The 20,546-nt window shown below is 40.9% G+C and overlaps 1 protein-coding gene and 1 non-coding gene across 7 annotated transcripts in view; both read right to left on the bottom strand.

The window, feature by feature from the left end:
- RNF128 (ring finger protein 128) overlaps positions 1–20,546 on the bottom strand; it is a 204,945-nt gene that overhangs the window by 64,644 nt on the left and 119,755 nt on the right. The window lies entirely within an intron of this gene.
- Positions 4,197–4,319, bottom strand: LOC111759115 (small nucleolar RNA SNORA17). Its single transcript, XR_002793198.1, has one exon. It is a non-coding gene; the product is annotated as a small nucleolar RNA SNORA17 (small nucleolar RNA).

Below are 20,546 nucleotides of genomic sequence, written 5' to 3'. Positions count from 1 at the left end.
ATGTAGGAAAGCATTTTCTAGATTTGGGAGTAGGAGGTGTGTTCTTAGACTTCACACCCAAAACACAAACAATGAAAGAAAAAAATAGATAAATGGGACCTCCTCAAAATTAAAAAACACTTTTTTTACTTCAAAGGACTTTATCAAAAGGATGAAAAGGCAGTCTACTCAATGGGAGAACATATTTGGAAATTGCATATCCAATAAGGAGTTAATATCCATGATATGTAAAGATACCCTACAACTTGACAATAAAAAGTCAAATGACCTGCTTAAAAATAAATATGAAAAAAACTTAAATAGACAGTTTTCCAAAGAGCAAATACAAATGGTGAAAAAATACATGAAAAGATATGCAACATCACTTGCTACTAGGGAAATGCAAATCAAAACTACAATGATATATTTCATACCTATTAGAATGGCTGCTATTAAAAAGTATAAAACTACAAGTGTTGGTAAGGATGTGGAGAAGTACAAACATTTTTTTGCTGCTGGTGAGAATGTAGAATGGTACAGCCATTTCAAAAAAAATGTTTGGCAGTTCCTAAGGAAGCTGAATATAGATTTTCCATGTAACCCGTCAATAATACTACTAGGTATAAATCCAGAAGATCTGAAAGCAGGGACACGAACAGACATCTGCACACCAATGCTCACAGCAGCATTAGTCATAGCTGCCAAAAGATGAAAACAACCCAGGGGTCCATCAACTGACAAATGAGTAAACAAATCGTGGTGTATATATATATATGATAGGATATTATTCAGCTATAAGAAGAAATAAAGTCATGAGGCATATGAAAACCTGGATGACCTTGAGGACATTATATGGAGTGAAGCAAGCAAGACACAAAAGGAAAAATACTGTATGATTTCACTAAAATGATCTAAACATAATGAAGCTGAGATTTGATTTGTGCAGAATTAGTAAACAGTTGTTTGTAAATGTTTGTAAATGGACTAAAAAGATGAAAGCACATTATAGTATTCGTAACTAGCAGTGTTACATGGTAATAGTTGAGAGGGAAAAGTTAAGGTTGTGTATATCACTAGAAGGATGACCATACAACCCTGAAGCACCCAATCTGGTCTGAGATCAGAAGCTAAAAGATGAAACATGGGAATGTATAGATAGCAAAGGCTCTGGCGAAAAATGAGTATGGTTACTGTGGTTGGTAATGGAAGATATTGTGAAATGGATGTGGAGAAAGTGGCCACAGTGGCTGCTGAGGGTAGGGAGAGGGAGGAAGAGATATGATGTGGGGGCATTTTCAGGACTTGGAGTTGTCGTGGGTGGTACTGTGGGGACAGATGCTGGACATTGTATATCCTGCCATGGCCCACTGGATGGACTGGAGGAGAGTGGTGTGGACCGTTACCCATGTGGTACAGCAGTGTTCCAGGGTACATTCACCAAATGCAATGAATGTCCCACGATGATGAGGAAAGTTGTTGATGTGGGAGGGAGGAGTGGGGTGAGAAGGGTGGGGGGGTATATGGGAACCTCATATTTTTTAAATGTAACATTAAAAAAAGAGAGGGAGAAAAAAAAGAAAAGCTTTTCTTTGTAATAGAACAGATGCACATTAATGTTACAAAATGTTTATAATAGGGTGATATAGAGGCAAAAAAACAAACAATGCAAACTATGGTCTGTAGGGAATAATAATACATTAATATTCTATCAGTGGTGAAAAAGGTAGCATGCTAAGGAAAGAAACCAGACACAAAGTACTAAATATTGTTTAATTCCATCTATTGAAAATGTAAATACAAATAAATTTATAGGGATGGAAATAGTTGAGCAGTTATGTGAGGCAGGGAGATAATATAGTGATTGAGAGGTGACTACTAAGGGGCAGGGGCTTTTTCTCTTTGGAGTAATGAAAATGCTTTTTTTTTTTTCCATTTGAGGATCAGTTTATTATCAAAGTTTGCCAAAAGAAAGAAATGTTTCCTTGAAGAAAAGTGCACTAAACAATTCAACTTGACATCTTCTGCTTAAAACTTGTCTTCCAAAACTTCAACCAAACCATGATGCCTATATTCTTAGTGCCAATTTTTCAAACTCATCCTTAGTACTTTTAAATAACTTTAAAATCATCTAGATTGTTCCCCTTTGAAAAAAAGATAATCCTAATACAAAAAAATATATATATATGGTTTAGGATCTTGGGTTCTGGGCAGCTCCAAAATGGCGCTTATGATGAGAAGGGCTGAGCACAAGGAATGCCCAGCCTCGCAGTGGAACCCTGCTCCCACCTTCACTCTGCAGGAGGGAGTCAGGAACAGAACACTTTCTGGGCTCCACCTGGCCCTTCAGCCTCCTGGGTGTGCCCACCAACTGCTGCACAGCAGACAGCCACATTTGTCATGGAAGTGGGTGGAAGTTGCTGGGGAGGGACCCCTGGTGTTGACTTGCTTTTCCCCTAAGCACAGAATGCAGCTCCCTTTCTGCAAACTTATTGTCCTATCAAAGTTGATGTGGGGGCTCTCCAACTACTTCTATTCCTTTCATGCTACTTTCTGTCATTTTTTAGTATCCTTAGGTTTTTTGGATGCCAAATAGGATTTGCTAGTATTTCTTTATCAACAAGAGCAAATGTTACTCAGCCTTGCTGGTTCCAACCTGTGGATCCACCTGACATGGGTGAGGTCTGCTGGCTGAGAGTAAGTAGGATTGTTTATCTATGTGCCAACATTCTGCACAAAATTATCTTCTAAACCTTCATGTTCCTTCCCATCAGAAGACATTTCTGAAAGCATGTCCTGAGGCCACATTTTTTTCCAAGCTCTCCTCAATGTTTCCACTTGTCCAGAATGCCAGGCACAAGCAACATTCAACCTGCAGCTTCTGTTACAACGTGACTGAGACCTCCTGACTTGCAAGCCCTCTCAGGAACTCACTCCTGGAGGAGTTTCCCCTTGCAGATAGCACCTGGGTCCAGCCTTGACATACAGATAGGGAAACTGTTCTAACCCGATCCAAATCAGTTTTGTAAGAAGGAGGAGGCTCCCCAGTGGTTGAGCAAGACACAAGTGCTGCTGTTTCCTAGAAAGTGTGTTTTTTAAAATGTTTTCTCCCAGCAGCTACCAAAACAAAGTGAAACCAATCATGAAAATGAGCCCCCCCCCCCCCCCCCCCCGCCCAGGGCTGCAATCTTCAGTAAGCCTGTGAAGTGCCATCCCCAGAGGGTGCATCTTCAGCAAGCCTGTGGCACAAAGACATGCCACAACCCCAGCCTGTCTTTATTCTTTCCAGGCAGCAGTGCTGGGTCCTCCCCTCACTTGCACACACCTCCAACAAGGCCCTATGGTCAGTATTATAAATTCACTCAGGGACAGACAGGAGCTCAGCTATCAGACATTTGAAGAATCCACAGTGTTCCATTCTACTACTGCCTCAAGGCTGGCCTTTGTTCGCTGACCCACTTTGCTTTCTAGCAAAGTGACAGAAGCTCAGAACATGTAAGTACCTATGCAGGACAGGCAACTGCACTGTCGGACACAATTCTTATAACTCTGTAGTGAGCATGGGCCAAGATGGGGCCCCGCACACACAAGATGTTGTGTGGCTGCTCCCACTTAGGGTTTGCAGAGCCTGTTGCCCCTTAGCCACATTGTTTGGCCCAGAACCAGAAAAGACTGTGGCAGTGGTGCTCCCCATAATTTGACTTCTCAGACTGTCGACAAGCCAGTGCCACACTCTTGTACCCACCAAGACATCTCTGTCCTCTGAAGGCAGGCACAACAGTGCCTTCCTCCTGGTCCAGCCCATGACCAGGCACAGCCAAACTGCTTCGGCTCCTTGAGGCCAATGGAGGTAAAGTCTTCAGGATGGATGGTATTTGATAGTCAGTGATCAGCAGGCCCCAGAGATGGCTAGCCCGCAGGGTCTGAGGGCTTCTAGGGTAGGCACTTCCCCTTCCCAGTGGCATCTCCATCTTGGTCTGCTGCTGGGACAGCCCTCATGTCCAGGTTCATAATGGCTGGTCATCATGGCCAGTGCCAACTCTGGGAGGTGAGTATGACAAGTTAAGTTGGCTGCCTTCTTTTTCCACTCCTCCCAGTGCCACTGGCCCACTTCTGCCTCTTCTTGTCACAGTTCATGGTGATCAAATGATTGGAGGCTAGGAATTTTTTTTACAGAGATATTGCCAATAAGCACACACCCAGACCACAGCACTCTGCCAAATATCAGACAATTAATCATTCAAATGTTCATGGGGCAGAACATAGACATAGTCCTTCTTCTCTATGCCACTTAATGACACAAATATGACACAGCATCCATATCTGCAATATCTCTGGGGATAGTAAATATTCTGATATTGATTATGGTAATGAATGAATGCACAACTCTCTGATTATACTAAAAGCCAGTAATAGTACATTGTAGATGGATTGTATTGTTTATGATTACATTTCAATAAAGTTGATTAAAAACAAACCAACAGAAAGAGGAGGAAATGGTCCAGGCAAAGGAGAAGACTAAAGCATTAGAATTTGTCAGTGAAGTGGATCAGACATGGGACATTACAGAAAAGATTTTAAAAAATGGTCCTTGATATGCTCAAATAGCTAAAGGAAAACATGGACAAAGAACTAAGGGAAATCAGGTAAATGACCAATGAACATGAAGAGAATATCAACAGAGAGATGGAAATTATGAAAAGGAATCAATCAGAGCTTAAGACCACAGTAACAGAAATTTTAAAAATTCTGAAAAGGAGTTCAACAGCAGATTAAAGCTGGCAGAAGAAAGAATCAGAGAATCTAAAGGTAAGACAATTGAAATAATATAGCCTGAGATGCAGAAGGAAGAAAGAATAAAGAAAAGTGAACTGAGCCTGAGGAACCTGTGGGAAACCATCAAACATACAATTATATGCCTTGTAGGAGTCCCAGGAGAAGAATGAGAGAATGGGGCAGAGAAAATATTCAAAGAAATAATGGCTGAAAACTTCCCCAAATTTAATGAAAGGCATGAATATATCCATTCAAGATGCTCAAAAAACTCTAAACAGAATAAACCCAAATAGACCCACACCAAGTCAGGTTATAATCAATCGGTCCAATGCCAAAGAGGGAATTCTGAAAGCTACAAGAGAAAAACAACATGACACATAAAAGGGAGTCTCAATAAGATAAAGTACAAATTTCTCATCAGATATGATGGAGGCAAAAAGGCAATGGGAACATATTTAAAGTACAGAAAGCAGAAAACTACCAAGCAAGAATTCTCCAACTAGCAAAACTGTCTTTCAAAAATGAGTGAAGAATTAAAACATTTCCAGATAAACAAAACTGGAGGGAATTCAACTCCACTAGACTGGCCTATAATAGATTCTAAAGGGAGTTCTACAGGTTGAAAGGAAAGGACAATAAATCTCAGATTGAAGCCAAATGAAGAAATAAAGATATCTGGTGAGGGTATTGACAAAGGTAAATATAAATACGAGTACTATAGTATCTTTGTTTGTAATTCCACTTTTTTTTTAAGATTTATTTTTTATTTATTTCTCTTCCCTTCCCCTCCCCCCAGTTGTCTGCTCTCTGTGTCCATTTGCTGCGTGTTCTTCTGTGACTGCTTCTATCCTTATCAGTGGCACGGGAATCTGTGTTTCTTTTTGTTGCGTCGTCTTGTTGTGTCAGCTCTCCATGTTGGCAGCACCATTCCTGGGCAGGCTGAACTTTCTGTCGCGCTGGGCAGCTCTCCTTACGGGGCGCACTCCTTGCGCGTGGGGCTCCCCTATGCAGGGACACCCCTGGGTGGCATGGCACTCCTTGTGCGCATTAGCACTGTGCATGGGCCAGCTCCACATGGATCAAGGAGGCCCGGGGTTTGAACCACGGACCTCCCATGTGGTAGGCGGACACCCTATCCATTGGGCCAAGTCCGCTTCCCTCCACTTTTTAAATTACACAAGATCTAAAAGGAAAATGCATAAAATGTAATTATATATCAGTGGTTTTGGATTAATATATAAGCACGTAATTTGTGACAAGAGCTACATAAAGGTGGGGGGATGGAGAGTTACAGGAATATAGTTTGTGTATACTATTGAAGTTAAGTTGGTATCAAAATAAATGAGACATAGAATGTTAAATTTAAGCCCCATGGTAACTACAAATAAATATTGGTTAATATGCAAATGCACAGACACAGAAATTATAGTATAGGTTGCTAGGGGTAAGGAGCAGTGGGGAATGATGAGTTAATGCATAATAAGTGAAGCGTTTCTCTTTGGTGAGATGAAAAATTTAGTAATGGAAGGTGGTAAAAGTAACACAATATTGTGATTGTGATTAATCCCATTGAATAGTATGCATGGGAGTGGTTGAGATAGGAAAGGGAAATTTCATATTGTATAAATGTTGAAAGGGGGGGAGGGAGAGAGAGAGGGAAAGAGAGAAGGAGAAAGAAAGAGTAACTAAAGAGACACTGACAATTAAATGCAATACATGATCCTGGATGGGAACTAGCAAAAGGAGAAAAGGCTCAGAAGGACATAACTGGGACTTGTGAAAAAATTAGAATAGAGTGTAATCTTTATATCAATGTTAAATTTCTTGAACTTGATAAATGCACTTATGGTGGTTATATAAGTGAGTATTCTTCTTTTAAGTAAATGTAAATGACAGTATTAAGTATTCAAAGAATATGAAACATACAGCCTACACTGAAGTGTTCAGAAAATGGAATGATAAATAGCAAACCAACAGATAGATATATATGGCAAATGTGGCAAAATATTAAAATTGGTGGATTTGGATACCTGGGGGAGCAGGAGTATACCAGAGTTCACTGTATAAGGTTTGTATTATTTTTGTAATTGTTCTGTCAGTTTGAAATCATTTCCAAAAAAAAGTAAAATTAAAAGATAATTGAAACAAAGTGATAGCGACACAGTTGGATGTTACTGATTAATTTCTTGCAACAAACTAGCAATATTTGGGACTGCTGCATACTACAGTGTTGTTACTTTAATTTATGACAAGAGATTGTTTCTGTGATGCGGCGGCTTGCTCGGTCGGTAGAGGTGGGGTCTGGCTGCGGACGAGGGGTCGGTCCAGCTTTGGACGAGGGGTCGGTCCTGCTTGGGACGAGGGGTCGGTCCCACTTGGGAGGAGGGGTCGGTCCGGCAGCAGACAAGGGGTCGGTCTCACAGGGGTTGCGCGGTTCGGCTGACGGGGTCGCCCGGCAAAGCCGCGATGAAGGGGTCGCCCGGAGAGGCAGGCGACGAACTGGGGACAAGGGAGGCCAGGCCCTTGTCGGGGGCTCTCAGGACTGGAGGGCGCACGGCAGAAGAACTACCGCGGAGACAAGGTAAACACGCAAGTCCACTTTATTGAGGGAGAGGCAACAGTTTTATAGGGGCTGGGGAAGGCTGATTGGTCGAAGCCACGCCCTGTTCTGATTGGTTGCCGGCGAAAGGTCAGTGGGCGGTACTGGATGGGGGAGGGGTGGTGATTAGGGATTGGCTGTTGCTGTTGCTGGGGGAAGTGGCAGGGTTTAGTGATTGGCGGCTGCTGTTGCTGGGGTAGAGGGCAGACTGGATTTTTCCGCCCACGCCTGGCTGTTGCTGCTGTCGGGGGAGGGAAAAGGGCAGACTGGATTTTTCCGCCCACGCCTGGCTGTTGCTGCTGTCGGGGGAGGGGAAAAGGGCAGACTGGAATTTTCCGCCCTGCGCCTGCGCAGGGAGAAAGAAGAAGAAGGGTGCCGCCCCACAAGGCATCGTGTGGTGCCATCCGGGAGGAGGGGCGGCCGCGGAAGCATGGCTGCCGAGAAGGGGAGACCCGAGGGCACTCTGCACCCATGCCGAGCTTCCTTCAGGGGTGGCGGTGGGCCCGACCAACCACCCTATTATGGGGGCAGCGGAATTAGGCCTACCGTGGCGCTCCCCTGCCAGGCCAGCAAACCACACTTCAGCCCGAGGGGTGACCGCACTGTGACACATACTTTTTTATAATAATTAAAACCATAATTAACCATATTGTATTTTTGTACAATATGAAATATTGGTAAATTTATACTCGTTTTAAAGAAAATTTTTCTCTCTTTATTTTTTAAAAATGTTACATTCAAAAAATATAAGAGGTCCCCATATACCACCCAACCCCTCACCACACTCCTCCCACGTCAACAACCTCTTTCATCATTGTGTGACATTCATTGCATTTAGTGAATAAATTTTGGAGCACTGCTGCACCATATAGATAATGGTTTACATTGTAGTTTACACTCTTCCCCAGTCCACCCAGTGTTTTGTCCATGGCAGGAGACCTTGCTAAGACTTTCTTTAGTATCTTCTTAAACAAGTCAAGCCAGCCTGCATTCCCAAGTCTGTGGAAAACCGAACAATGGACTTTTGCAGTACTTCCCTGAGGCTGTGTGCATAGCCCAACCATCTGTCCTGGAATAGTGATAAATCTGGCTGCGTAGAAAAAATCTGTAGCTGAAACCCTACTGATTACATTAAGTTAACCAGTAATCCTTTCTCCAAAATTAAAAGAAACATCAGAAATAATAGTATCTTATATTAAAAGCCTAAAATAGGCAAACAATTAGAACGGGCTGCAAAGTCCCTGCTGCTCTATCACACTCTTAAATGTTTGGTTGGGTAAAACAAAACTATACTCTCTGCTGTAATTAATAAAGTGCAATGCTTTCTCATGTTAAAAAAAAAACGATAATTGAAAAGAGAAGCTTGACTGAAGTCCAGAGACGTAGTTTGTTGCAGAGCTGAGATTCATTTCAACCCCAGGTCCAATCTGGCTTTAAAGCCTGTGATCTCTTCACAACAGTACACAGCTTCCATTGTGTTATAGCAAACAAGTCTTTTAAAAATCCTCTCATTCCTTGTGAAGAAAATAAATAAAAGATACATGAAAAAATAACTGAAAGTCAAGTATTATTTCATCTTAGAATTCTTACTGAATTGGTTACTTACTGTGATTTGGGGAAATTTTTAAAACAGTATTTTATACCAAGAATATCTCCCTCCTCCTTCTCAATTCTAAGAGATACCTGGTCTAAGGCTATTTGGCAGTAGAGCTAAAGATCTCATTCAAAGAAACTGGTGGTTGTCCAATTTTCTTAACAGTAGCTTAATGTCACTACTCTGACTGGTCAAAAGCTGTGATCCCTCTCACTACTGAAGAGTCTCAGCTGTAACAATTTTTGTTCTTACTGGATCTTTATTAGGATGTAAAATGAAAAATCAGGCCAATTCTTATCTTATATTACAATGTTGAATTTTAAAATTATAGTGAACTCAAAGATATTCTATCTAGTTCATTTATGTATTAAATCCAATTAGCCAAAATAAATTTTTTGGTCTGGTGAAATGTCAGCCTGGTTTTTGGTCCCCAAGCTTCAGTGTTGAGCTTAACTGAAATTCACACAAATAAAACTAGGCATATAGTCAAACCTAATTACTTGATGGGGCGGGGCATGGTGTGCAAAAGCAAGAAAGGAGGGCATATATAAGCAAACTAGATTTTCCTATACTTAAATCACCACTACTTTAAAATAAAATTTTTCATAAAATTTGGCTCAAAACTTTATATTAATGAAACAGAACACTTAAAATCAAGAATTGTAGTAAGAGGGCTCTTTTCCTCTGATAAATTCCTGTGAGCAAAATCCATGTCTGAGTTATGTGACTGTTTTGTTATATGAAAACTGAAAGAAATCTAAGAAATCTAAGTTTTCAATAAAAAATCTCTGCATAACATTTGAAAGTATTACTAAAGGGAAGAGGAAGCAAAGACTATAAAATAGTTTCCCCGAAGTTTATGGAACTATAGTGATGGTAATAAAAAGGAGAGCAGCCCACTCTCATGGAAATGATTATCATGAGCAGTATAAGGAAATGAAGCAAAGGGAAAAGCGATGAGGAAAAGGAGAATTTGACTCAGTTTATGGTTCAAAGTATAGCATTTTTTGAAGAAAAACAATACCTTTGGTGGTTTGAAGCTATATGTACCTCAGAAAAGTACGTTCTTAAAGATAATTCATTCCTGTGAGTATGGACCCACAGTGAGTAGGATCTTTGGGCAAGTAGTATCTTAAGTTAAAATATGACCCACCTCATTCAGGGTTGGTCTTAATCCTCTCACTGGAGATGTTTATAGATGGGATGAATAGAGAGAGAAAAAGAGAATGCCACGAAAAGAAGAAGCTGAAAGCAACAAAACACAGAAAAGAAGTAAGAGACCAGATGATGTTGCCATGTGCCTTGCCATGTGAAAAAGAGTCCAGGGTCCTCTGCAGCCAGTTTTCTGGGAAAAAAAAGCATCATTTTAATGATGCCTAGATTTGGACATTTTCACACCTTCAAAACTGTGAGCTTGTAAGCTAATAAGTTCCCATAGTTAAAGCCAGTGCATTTTACAGTATAGGCTTTCAGCAGCAAAGCAAACTGGTTTTAGTTCTGAGAGTGGGGTGCTACTATTGCAAATACCAGAAATATTTAAATGGATTTATATTTGGGTAATGAGTAGAGGCAGGAACAACTGTGAGGTACTTGGAAGAAAAGGTCTGGATTGCTTTGAAGAGACTGTTGGTAGATATATGGCTGCTAAAGGTATTTCTGATGAGGCCTTAGACAGAAATGACGAATGTGTTATTGAAAATTGGAATAAAGGTGACCCTTGTTTTAAAGTGGCAGAGAACTTGGCAAAATTGAGTTCTGACACGAGATGGAAGGCAGAATTAGAAAGTGATGAGCTTGGATATTTAGCTGAAGAGATTTCTGAACTAAGTGAGGAAAATGTGGCCTGACTTCTCTTTGCAGCTTATAGTAAAATATGACATGAAAGGCTAAGCTAAGAACGAACTCCTGGGCACAGAGGGACCAGAAATTGATGGTTTCGAAAATCCTGAGCTCCCAGAAAGCAAGTTCCCCAGAGAACAGTATACGATGTGAGAGTTTAACTGAACTTGGGTCTAGTCAGTCATTTCAGTGCAAGTCAGAATTGGAGATGCAGTTATCCAGAAAGGAGTTTTGGAAAGTTCTATTGTCTGGTGATTTGGACCCCTATGTACTACATGCGAAACTGACAAGTTTTTTTTTGTGATATCTGTATGAACAAAATCACTGTGAGCCTGAACTAAAATGTACAGAAAAGGGACACATTGAAAGAAACAATGACTTCAAAGGCCAAATCATGGGAGCTGAGATACAGACTGAACACATCTTCTCGAGCCAAGAGAGTAGGTCCATCCACATAAGTGGAAAAGGTGAATATGCCTCAGAGCACCGAGCGGGTGGACCTTCTACCCCACTGTTCAGGAAGAGTGTTATTACTACAGGTTTCTCAGATGTCTGGGGGACTGCAGAGACTCTGGCCGCCATCCTGATGCTTTAAGAGGGTGGAGCCTAAAGTCTGGCACCCCAGTATTCAGGGAGAGCATGGCTGCTGTGAAAGCACTTGCGAAAAAAAACATCATTCCACAGATGACTCTCTGCCCTTGAAATCTAATAGAGTATGCTCTGCAGGGTTTTAGAATTGTTTAGGACCCATGACTTCTGTTTTCTTTCCAATTTCTCCATATGGGAATAGGAGTCTATCCTATGAATGCCCTTTCTTTGTATACTGGAATCAGATAATTTGCTCTCTATGTTTCACAGGTACACAGATAAGGGAATTGTGTCCCAGGAGAGATCATACCTATAAGCGATTTTAATGAGACTTTGTACTTGATATTGTTACTAAAATGATTTAAGGCTTTTTGGATATTGTGATGGAATGTGTGTATTTGCATATGGAAAGAACATGTCTTTTTGGAGTCCAGAGGGTGGAATGTGGTGGTTTGGAGCTGTATGTACTCCAGAAAAGTATGTTCTTACAGTAAATCCATTCCTGTGGGTGTGGACCTATTGTAAGTAGAATCTTTTGCAAGTAGTATCTTAACTTAAGATGTGATGCACCTCATTCACGGTGGGTCTTAACCCTCTTCCTAGAGTCCTTTATAAATGGGATGAATGCAGAGAGAAAAAGAGAAAACCACAAAAGCAAGAAGACAAAAGCAACAAAACCCAGAAGAGAAGGGAAGAACCAACAGATGCTACTATGTGCCCTGCTATGGGACAAAGGAGTCCAGGATCATCAGTCACCAGTATTCAGGAAGAAGATCCTGTCTCAGTGATGCCTTGATTTGAACATTTTCACAGACTCAAAACTGTAAACTTATAAGCTAATAAATTCTCATCGTTAAAAACCAAAGCATTTTGTGGTGCCTGCTTTTGGTAGCAAAGCAAACAAGAACATAAATGTAAAATCACAACAAGTGAATATATGAAAAAACCATGACCCATTAGCAGAGATTCTTTGGAAGAGAAAGAATATAAAACTAAGTACCACCTAGATAAGAATGTGTTTAATCTATTCTTACATAAAATTTTAATGATTTTGAAAAAGGTTCTCAATAATTCTCAAATTTATATGGGAAAAGACACATATATACAATCACACCCATCACAAATATGTATATGTTTAAAGTAGTACAGTATGTAGATAACTGATGATTGTTTTCAGGTACTAGTCAAGTAGCAATAACAAGTATTTCATATATTTTTAATCATGCTTTAAGTTTGAGGAAAATTCATATTAATGCATGCTATTCTTTCCTCATCTGAGGCCACACAGGAACTCTTTCTTTCTAGCAGAGAACTGAAAAAACATATGCGAAATATCTCTACCCAGAGAACCCATTCAAGTCTCAGGGTTCACGATTCATTTGAGGGCTGATCACTTAAGTACATCCTGCTAGGAACCATGTTGCCTGAAACTCAAGGCCCCAACAGTGAAACCAGATGCACATCATCAATCTTGATTTTTTTTTTTAACATGAAACCCTGACAAGCTAATACAATATGGTTCATTGTTCCAGGGGTATATAACAAAATCATCAATCACTGACATAAAGAACACTTTTAGGGCCACATCTCCAAGGTTGGCCAAGAGTTAATCGTGGTTATTTTGGATATATTCAAGGATTAAGCAACTAGACCTACTGTGTTATCTCTTTCCTCACAATCAATCCCTTCGTCCCTTGGTCAAAGTCTTTATAGAGCAAAACAGTCATAATTATTTAGAGATCTACATTTGGTACAATAGTTAATATAAATTGCAGTAACAACAACAAGAATAGGTTCAAAGAAACAATTCATCCAGTCTATAAGGCCCATATAAACATCTTTATATTGTTGTACCAAGTTAACCATAAGTTTATTTTTCTGATCACAGTCACCTGAACTTAATCATAAACTTGTGCAGAGCTACTTAATTTAGTAATAAATTAAATCTAATTTTCCTTAGGCCAATCACTCTTCATTGGTATCACATCCCAAGGAAGTTTTACTTTTATTTCCCATTACATTGGATCATCGATATCTGTATTATCATAAAATTTATTTATATAAGAGGGAAGCAGATGTGGCTCAAGCGAATGAGCTCCTGCCTACCACATGGTAGGTCTGGATTCGGTTCCTAGTGCCTCCTAAAGAAGACGAGCAAGACAGTGAGCTGATGCAACAGGCTGGCATAGTGAGCTGACGCAACAAGGTGATGGAACAAGAAACACATGGAGGAAAACATAATGAGAGACACAAAAAAGCAGGGAGCAGAAGTGGCTCAAACGATTAAGAGTCTCCCTCCCACATGGGAGGTCAGGTTCAGTTCCTGGTGTCTCCTAAAAAAAGACCAAAGGAAAGATGGCATTGGGTTTAAGTGTGCACTCACCATCTTTCTTGCAAAAAACAGCTGAGTGGGGGCAAAATCCTGCCTGAGTGAGCTGTTTTGGGAACCCACAGAGCAGGAGGCTTCAGAGCATAGATCTGGAGAGAGCTTGACAAAAAGAAAAATTGCTCAAGGTAAAAACCATGAGTTTCTAGCCCTTGAGGCTGGAACTGTGGGATGGATAAGCTCCACCCTCAAAGCAAAAAGCCTCAGCATGACCCAACTTCCACCAGTCACCCAGCCAAGCATACTTTGAGAGTGGGAGGGTTCTGGCAAAGGGTGGAGAGGGATTTCCTTTCTGTGGGTTTGGTTGCCTGGAACACCTTTTGAGCTTTGAGAAGCATATAACAGCTGGCTGGAGGTGGCACCAGGAAGAGGGGAGAGGTGAATCTGCTGAGGCAGCCTTATTTACCTAAATGCCCAAGGATAGAGACATGTGACCTGGGAGAAGGTGGAGTCAGAAAATTGACTAGTCCAGTGCTGAAAACTATCAAAATTTCAACTCCCCTAAGGGAGGTGGGCAGTAGGAAGCACTTAATAACCTTCCAGGAGCCAATTTAGGGCCCCCTGGGAAGACAGGGTGGTCTGGAGGAGGGTTGAGAATCATTTTTTTTTCCTGCTGTGAGTTAAGTCACCGGGATTCCATTTGAATTTCAAAAGAGCTCACTCAGGCTTTTGTTTCCTGCTGCCCTGAGAAAGAAAGCAATAAAAATAGGAAGGGGGCAGGGACAGACTCCTAATCAGCAGGAATTTATCCAACTGTAGAGTCAAACCTGCCGGAAGGAAAGTGACTAGATAGCTTTCAGAAGAGCAAACTTACCCAAAGAGAAAGCTTAGCTTTAGTGAAGGAGTTTCCACCTTGAATATACAAAATACAAGGTCCCTAGTTTGATTCCGGACTCCTCTTAGAGTAGTGATCCACCGGGATACAAAATATCCTACTGATACTTTAGGAGAGGGAAAACAGAGACATTCTTCTATCAGCCTCACATGGTCTCATACATTTCCTAAGAAAAAAAGGTTACTTTTGTTTTAAAATTTAATTTAATTTACTTGCTAAAACCCGCTTCAAAACATGCAGATGGAAGGATGCAGGGTAATTGTTTGATATATACCTGCAGCCTGAGAAGCTCCACAGGGGCTTAAGAGGGAAGGCTGTTTTTCCTTTGTTTTTGTTTGACTGCTTGCTTCTGAATTTGTTTTTTGTTTGTTTGTTTGTTTCCTTGTCTTTCTTTGATTTTTAATTGTATTTTTTTGAAGATACATAAATCACAAAAAAATGTTACATTAAAAAATATAGGAGGTTCCCACATACTCCACACTCCTTCCACACCAACAGCTTCCTTCATCATTGCTGCACATACATTGCATTTGGTGAATACATCCTGAAGCAGTGCTACATCACGTGGATGATAATTCACATTGTAGTTTACACTCTCCCCAGTCCTTTCAGAGGGTTATGGCAGGATATATAATATCCAGCATCTGTCCCTGCAATATCATTTAGGACAACTCCAAGTCTTGAAAATGCCCCCAATTCTCATCTCTTCTTCCCTCTTCCTGCCCTCAGCAACTAGCGTGGTCACTGTCTCCACATTAATGCTATAGTTTCTTCCATTACTAGTCACAATAGTTGGATAGTAGAATACCAGTAAAGTCCACTCTAATCCATATTTTATTCCTCCATCCTGTGGACCCTGGGATGGTGATATCCACTCCATCTCTATATCGAGATGGGGCTTAGAGCCCACATGGTTGATGGATGCAGTTCTCCTGCTTGGAGTTGTAGGTTCCCTGGTTTGGTGGTTGACCATCTTCATCCCCCTGTTAGCTGACCTGTGTAAGTCCAACAAACTGGAGAGTAGGAGTTGCAACTCTATTGAGGCTCAGGGCCCAGCTGGTACATGGCCAGTCCAGAGATTCGAGTCTCCTGGGTACACACCAATCCCAGAGCCAGCAAAGGTTCAGTAAAAGTGACAGAAGAGGATTGTGTAGAAAGGTCACATCTGAGCCCAACTCCATCACATTCAGGAACACAAATTCCAAAGTAGGGCCCACTGACAAGGCACTGAACTCCAGAGCCATCTGCTATGACCATAGAACCTGTAGGTCTCAGTAGCCCTCAGAAGCACCAGTACCTGGGGTTGTATTTACTTTAGCTGTCTCTAGGATCCTGCTGAGGCATGTCTTTCTTCTTTCTCTCCCCTCCCCTTTGTAAAAATTAGGTGCTGATGGTTTGTTTCTTGTTGGCTGTTTCCTCTTCCTTGATTTCCTATTTTCTATGTATACTGACTTACTCTACCAAGACTACCTTTTTCCCTTCCTACATCTTCTTATTTTCCAATTTCAACTGTTGTTCTTATATTCTACCTCTCTTTTAGTCCTTAATTTTTCTGGTTTTTTATTTTTAACTCTTCTATTCTTTTTTCTTTCTTTTATTAACTTTTTTTTCTTTTTGTTCTTTCTTTTCTCTTTCCCTCTCTCCTCACAACTCTGGCCTTTTAATTCATTCTATATACTTTTCTATATTTGGTTTCCCATTTCATTGAAGGTACTCCACTTTTCTATTCCTACTACTCTACACTGCATATATGAATTAAGCATTTATTTTCCTATGTCTTATATGGTTCCTCTTCCAAATTTTACTCCTATTATTACTATTATCTTTTTTATTTTCCTACCTGTTTTGCTTTCTCTGGCCCTAATCTTTTTCCTTCAAGGGAAAATAGACAACAGCAAGGAAAGAGAATAAGAACAAAGTGTCAAAGAAAAAATTAACACACACACAAAAACAGTAACTAAATAAAACCCTAGAGTAGAGAGGGAAGCTAATCAATTGAATTAACCCATCAAGAAAGAAAGATAACCAGACAACAACAAAAAATTACAAACCATACCAAGAAACAGGAAGGCATGAACCAGTCGAATGAACAATAAAAACCAGGAAGAGATGCAGAACATAGAACAACTAATCAAAGCAGTCCAAACAAAGATCATGGATCAACTTAATGATGTGAATGAAGAGATTAAGGATATTAAGAAAACAATGGGAGAACATACAGAGGAAATTGTAAACATATGTAATAGATAACAAATATGATGGTAATGAATGGCACAATCCAAGAAATAAAAAATGCACTGGAAACACTTAACAGCAGATTTGAACAGGCAGAGGAAAAATTAGCACCGTAGTAGATAGTACATCTGAAATTAAACAAAGAGTAGAACAGATAGATAAAAAAGGTAGAAAAAATCCAGGAGGAACTTAGAGATTTGAATGACAACACAAAACTTACTAATATATATATTATAGGCATCCCAAAGGGAGAATAGAAGGGCAAGGTGACAGAAGGAGTGTTTGAGGAAATAATGGCAAGGGAGATGGATGTACATGTCCAGGAAGCACAGTGCACCCCAAAGAATATAATTCCTAACAGGCCTACTCCAAGACATACACTTGTCAAATACTCAAAAGCTCAAGACATAAAATACTGAAGGCAGCAAGAGAAAAGAGAATCGTAACATACAAGGGAAGCTCAATAAGATTAAGGGTTGATTTCTCATCTGAAACCATGGAGGCAAGAAGGCAGTGGTATGATATAGTCAAGGTACTGAAAGAAAAAAAAATTCCATCCAAGAATTCTCTATCCAACAAAGCTGGCATTTAAAAATGAGGGAGAATTCAAAATATTCACAGATAAACAGAAACTAAGAGAGTATGCCAATAAGAAACCTGCCCTTCAAGAAATATTAAAGAGGGAAGCAGACTTGGCCCAGTGGTTAGGGCGTCCGTCTACCACATGGGAGGTCCGCGGTTCAAACTGGGGGCCTCCTTGACCCGTGTGGAGCTGGCCCATGCACAGTGCTGATGCTCGCAAGGAGTGCTGTGCCACGCAGGGGTGTCCCCGTATAGGGGAGCCTCATGTGCAAGGAGTGCGCCCCATAAGGAGAGCCGCCCAGCGGGAAAGAAAGTGCAGCCTGCCCAGGAATGGCGCCGCACACACGAAGAGCTGACACAACAAGGTGATGCAACAAAAAGAAACACAGATTCCCGTGCCGCTGCCAACAACAGAAGCAGACAAAGAAGAACATGCAGCAAATAGACACAGAGAACAGACAACTGGGTGGGGCGGAAGGGGAATGAAATAAAATAAATAAATCTTTAAAAAAAAAAAGAAATATTAAACGGAGTTCTTCAGATTGAAAGAGAAAAAAACAGGAGAGTGAGAGTTGAAGGAGCTTGAAGGAACAACTAAAAAGACAAAAAAGGACAGAACATATGTCCAGGGTGCATGGTAATGTTTGGATATACTCATAGTGGCAACAATTAAAAACCACAGTAGGGGGGGTACTGGGTTCCTGGCCAGTGGTGCTCTGTCGTGGTCCCTAGGGGAGCAGCGACAGTCTCCCAGGTACAGTGGTGGGGACCGGGAGGGAGTGAGGGTTCAACAGTGAGCCCCTGATACTAATGACTATGCTTGTGAGCTGATAAACCCAAAATAAGAACAAGGCCTAGAGCAACTTTGTGCCTGGGAATTTCCTTCTGTCAGCCTTCATGTTACTCAAATGTGGCCAGTCTCGAAGCCAAACTCAGCATGTAAATGCAATGCCTTCCCCCCAGCGTGGGACATGACACCCGGGGATGAGCCTCCCTGGCAACGAGGGACCACTATCAACTACCAACTGATGATGCAACTGGAAAATGACCTTATACGGAAGGTTCAATGCGGATCAGCAGAATATCCATGTCTACATAAAATACCATGACTTTAAAATGCTGTTTGACCTAAAGTAAGGGGGAAATGGAAAGGAGAAATGAGTTTATATGGCTACGAGTTTCTAAAAAAGAGTCTGGAGGCTGGCAGAAGGTTTGCCCTCATGCACAACTGAGCAGAGTCAGAGAGACAGATAAAGCAGATACAACCCCCAGATATTGGTTCCTTTGAGGGTTAAAGAGACCCATGGGAGTTATGGTCATGGCCGATGGGGTTAACTACCAGGGCAGATGGCCCCTCTTTGGAAATGGTGTTTATGTGTGATGAATCTGGACTCAGATGGGATCTCCCTTCATAAGACTTTCATGCTAATGTGCTGGAGGTGCAGTTAATGTTGGGGTTTAAGATATATTTAGGGGATTTGAATCTCTGGACTGACAATGTGATAGCCAGATCCTGAACCTCAACAGACTCCAGCACCTACAATCTGATTTATTGGACTTACCACACTCAGCTAAGATGGAGGTGAAGAAGGACAACCACCACACCATGGAGCCTAGAGTGATTACAACTGAAAATGGGAGGATTGCATCCAGCATCCAGGTGGAATCTGAGCCTCCTCTTGACATAAAGGTGCAATGGACACAACCAATCCAGTGTCCACATAGAAGAGGTGGCATTGGATTGGGAAAAGTGGACATAATGGACAAAGGGTATGGGGAAAGGCAGGAAGAGATGAGAGGTGGAGGCGTCTTCGGGACATGGAGCTGCCCTGGATGGTGCTTCAGAGGTAATCACCGGACATTGTAAATCCTCACAGGGCCTACATGATGGAATAGAGGAGAGTATGGGCCATGATGTGAACCAATGTATATGAGGTGCAGAGGTGCCCAAAGATGTACTTACCAAATCCAATGGATGTGTCATGATGATGGGAACGAGTGTTGTTGGGGGGGGGGGGGAGAGGGGGGGTGGGGGGGTGGGGTTGAATGGGACCTCACATATATATTTTTAATGTAATATTATTACAAAGTCAATAAAAAATAAAAAAATTTAAAAAAAAATAAAAATAAAAAGACAAAAAAGGGAAATAAAAACAATATATGACACACATAAAACCAAAGAAAATATGGCTAATGTAAGTAATTCCTTGAGAGTAATAAAAATGAATATTAATGGCTTAAACCACCAGTCAAGACACACAGACTGGCAGAAAGGATAAGGTAATATGACCCATCTGTATGCTGTCTACAAGAAACCCACTTTGGACCCAAGGATTCAAGGAGGCTGAAAGTGAATGGATGGAGAACAATCTTACAAGCAAACAATAACCAAAAAAAGGTGGGAGTAGTTACACTAATATCAGATAAAATAGACTTTAAATGCAAAACTATTCTAAGAGGCAAAGACGGACAACATACATTAGTAAAACTGGTAATCTTTCAAGAGGAAAGAACAATCATAAACATTGATGCATTGATGCACCTAACCAGGGCACCTCGAAATACATGAGACAAACACTGGAAAAACTAAGTGGAGAAACAGATGCCTATACAATATTAGTGGGGGACTTTAATATACCATTATCACCATTAGAATATCTCGACAGAGAATCAATAAAGAAACAAAGACTTTGAATAATACATTACAGGATCTGGATCTAGTAGGCATATACAGAACATTACACCCAACTACAGCGGAATACATACTCTTCTCGAGCATACATGGATCATTCTCCGAGATAGACCACATGCTAGGCCACAGAAACATTCTCAATGAACTCAGAAAGACTGAAATTATACAAAGAATTTCTTTGAACACAGTGAAATGAAGCTGGGTATCTGTAAGGGCCAGAGAACCAGAATAGGCACAAAGATATGGAAGTTAAACAACACATTCTTAGACAAACAATGAGTCAAGGAAGAAATTTCAAAAGAAATCAGTAACAACCTTGAAATGAATGAAAATGAAAACACTACATATTAAAACCTATGGGATGCAGTGAAAGTTGTACTGAGGGGAAAGTTCATAGCCAGAAATTCATATATCAAAAGAGAAGAGTAAAATCAAAGACATAGC

The sequence above is a fragment of the Dasypus novemcinctus genome, chromosome X, assembly GCF_030445035.2.
Source record: "Dasypus novemcinctus isolate mDasNov1 chromosome X, mDasNov1.1.hap2, whole genome shotgun sequence".
Taxonomy (NCBI): domain Eukaryota; kingdom Metazoa; phylum Chordata; class Mammalia; order Cingulata; family Dasypodidae; genus Dasypus; species Dasypus novemcinctus.
The sequence above is the reverse complement of the archived record's forward strand: the minus strand, read 5'-3'. Positions and strand labels throughout refer to the sequence as shown.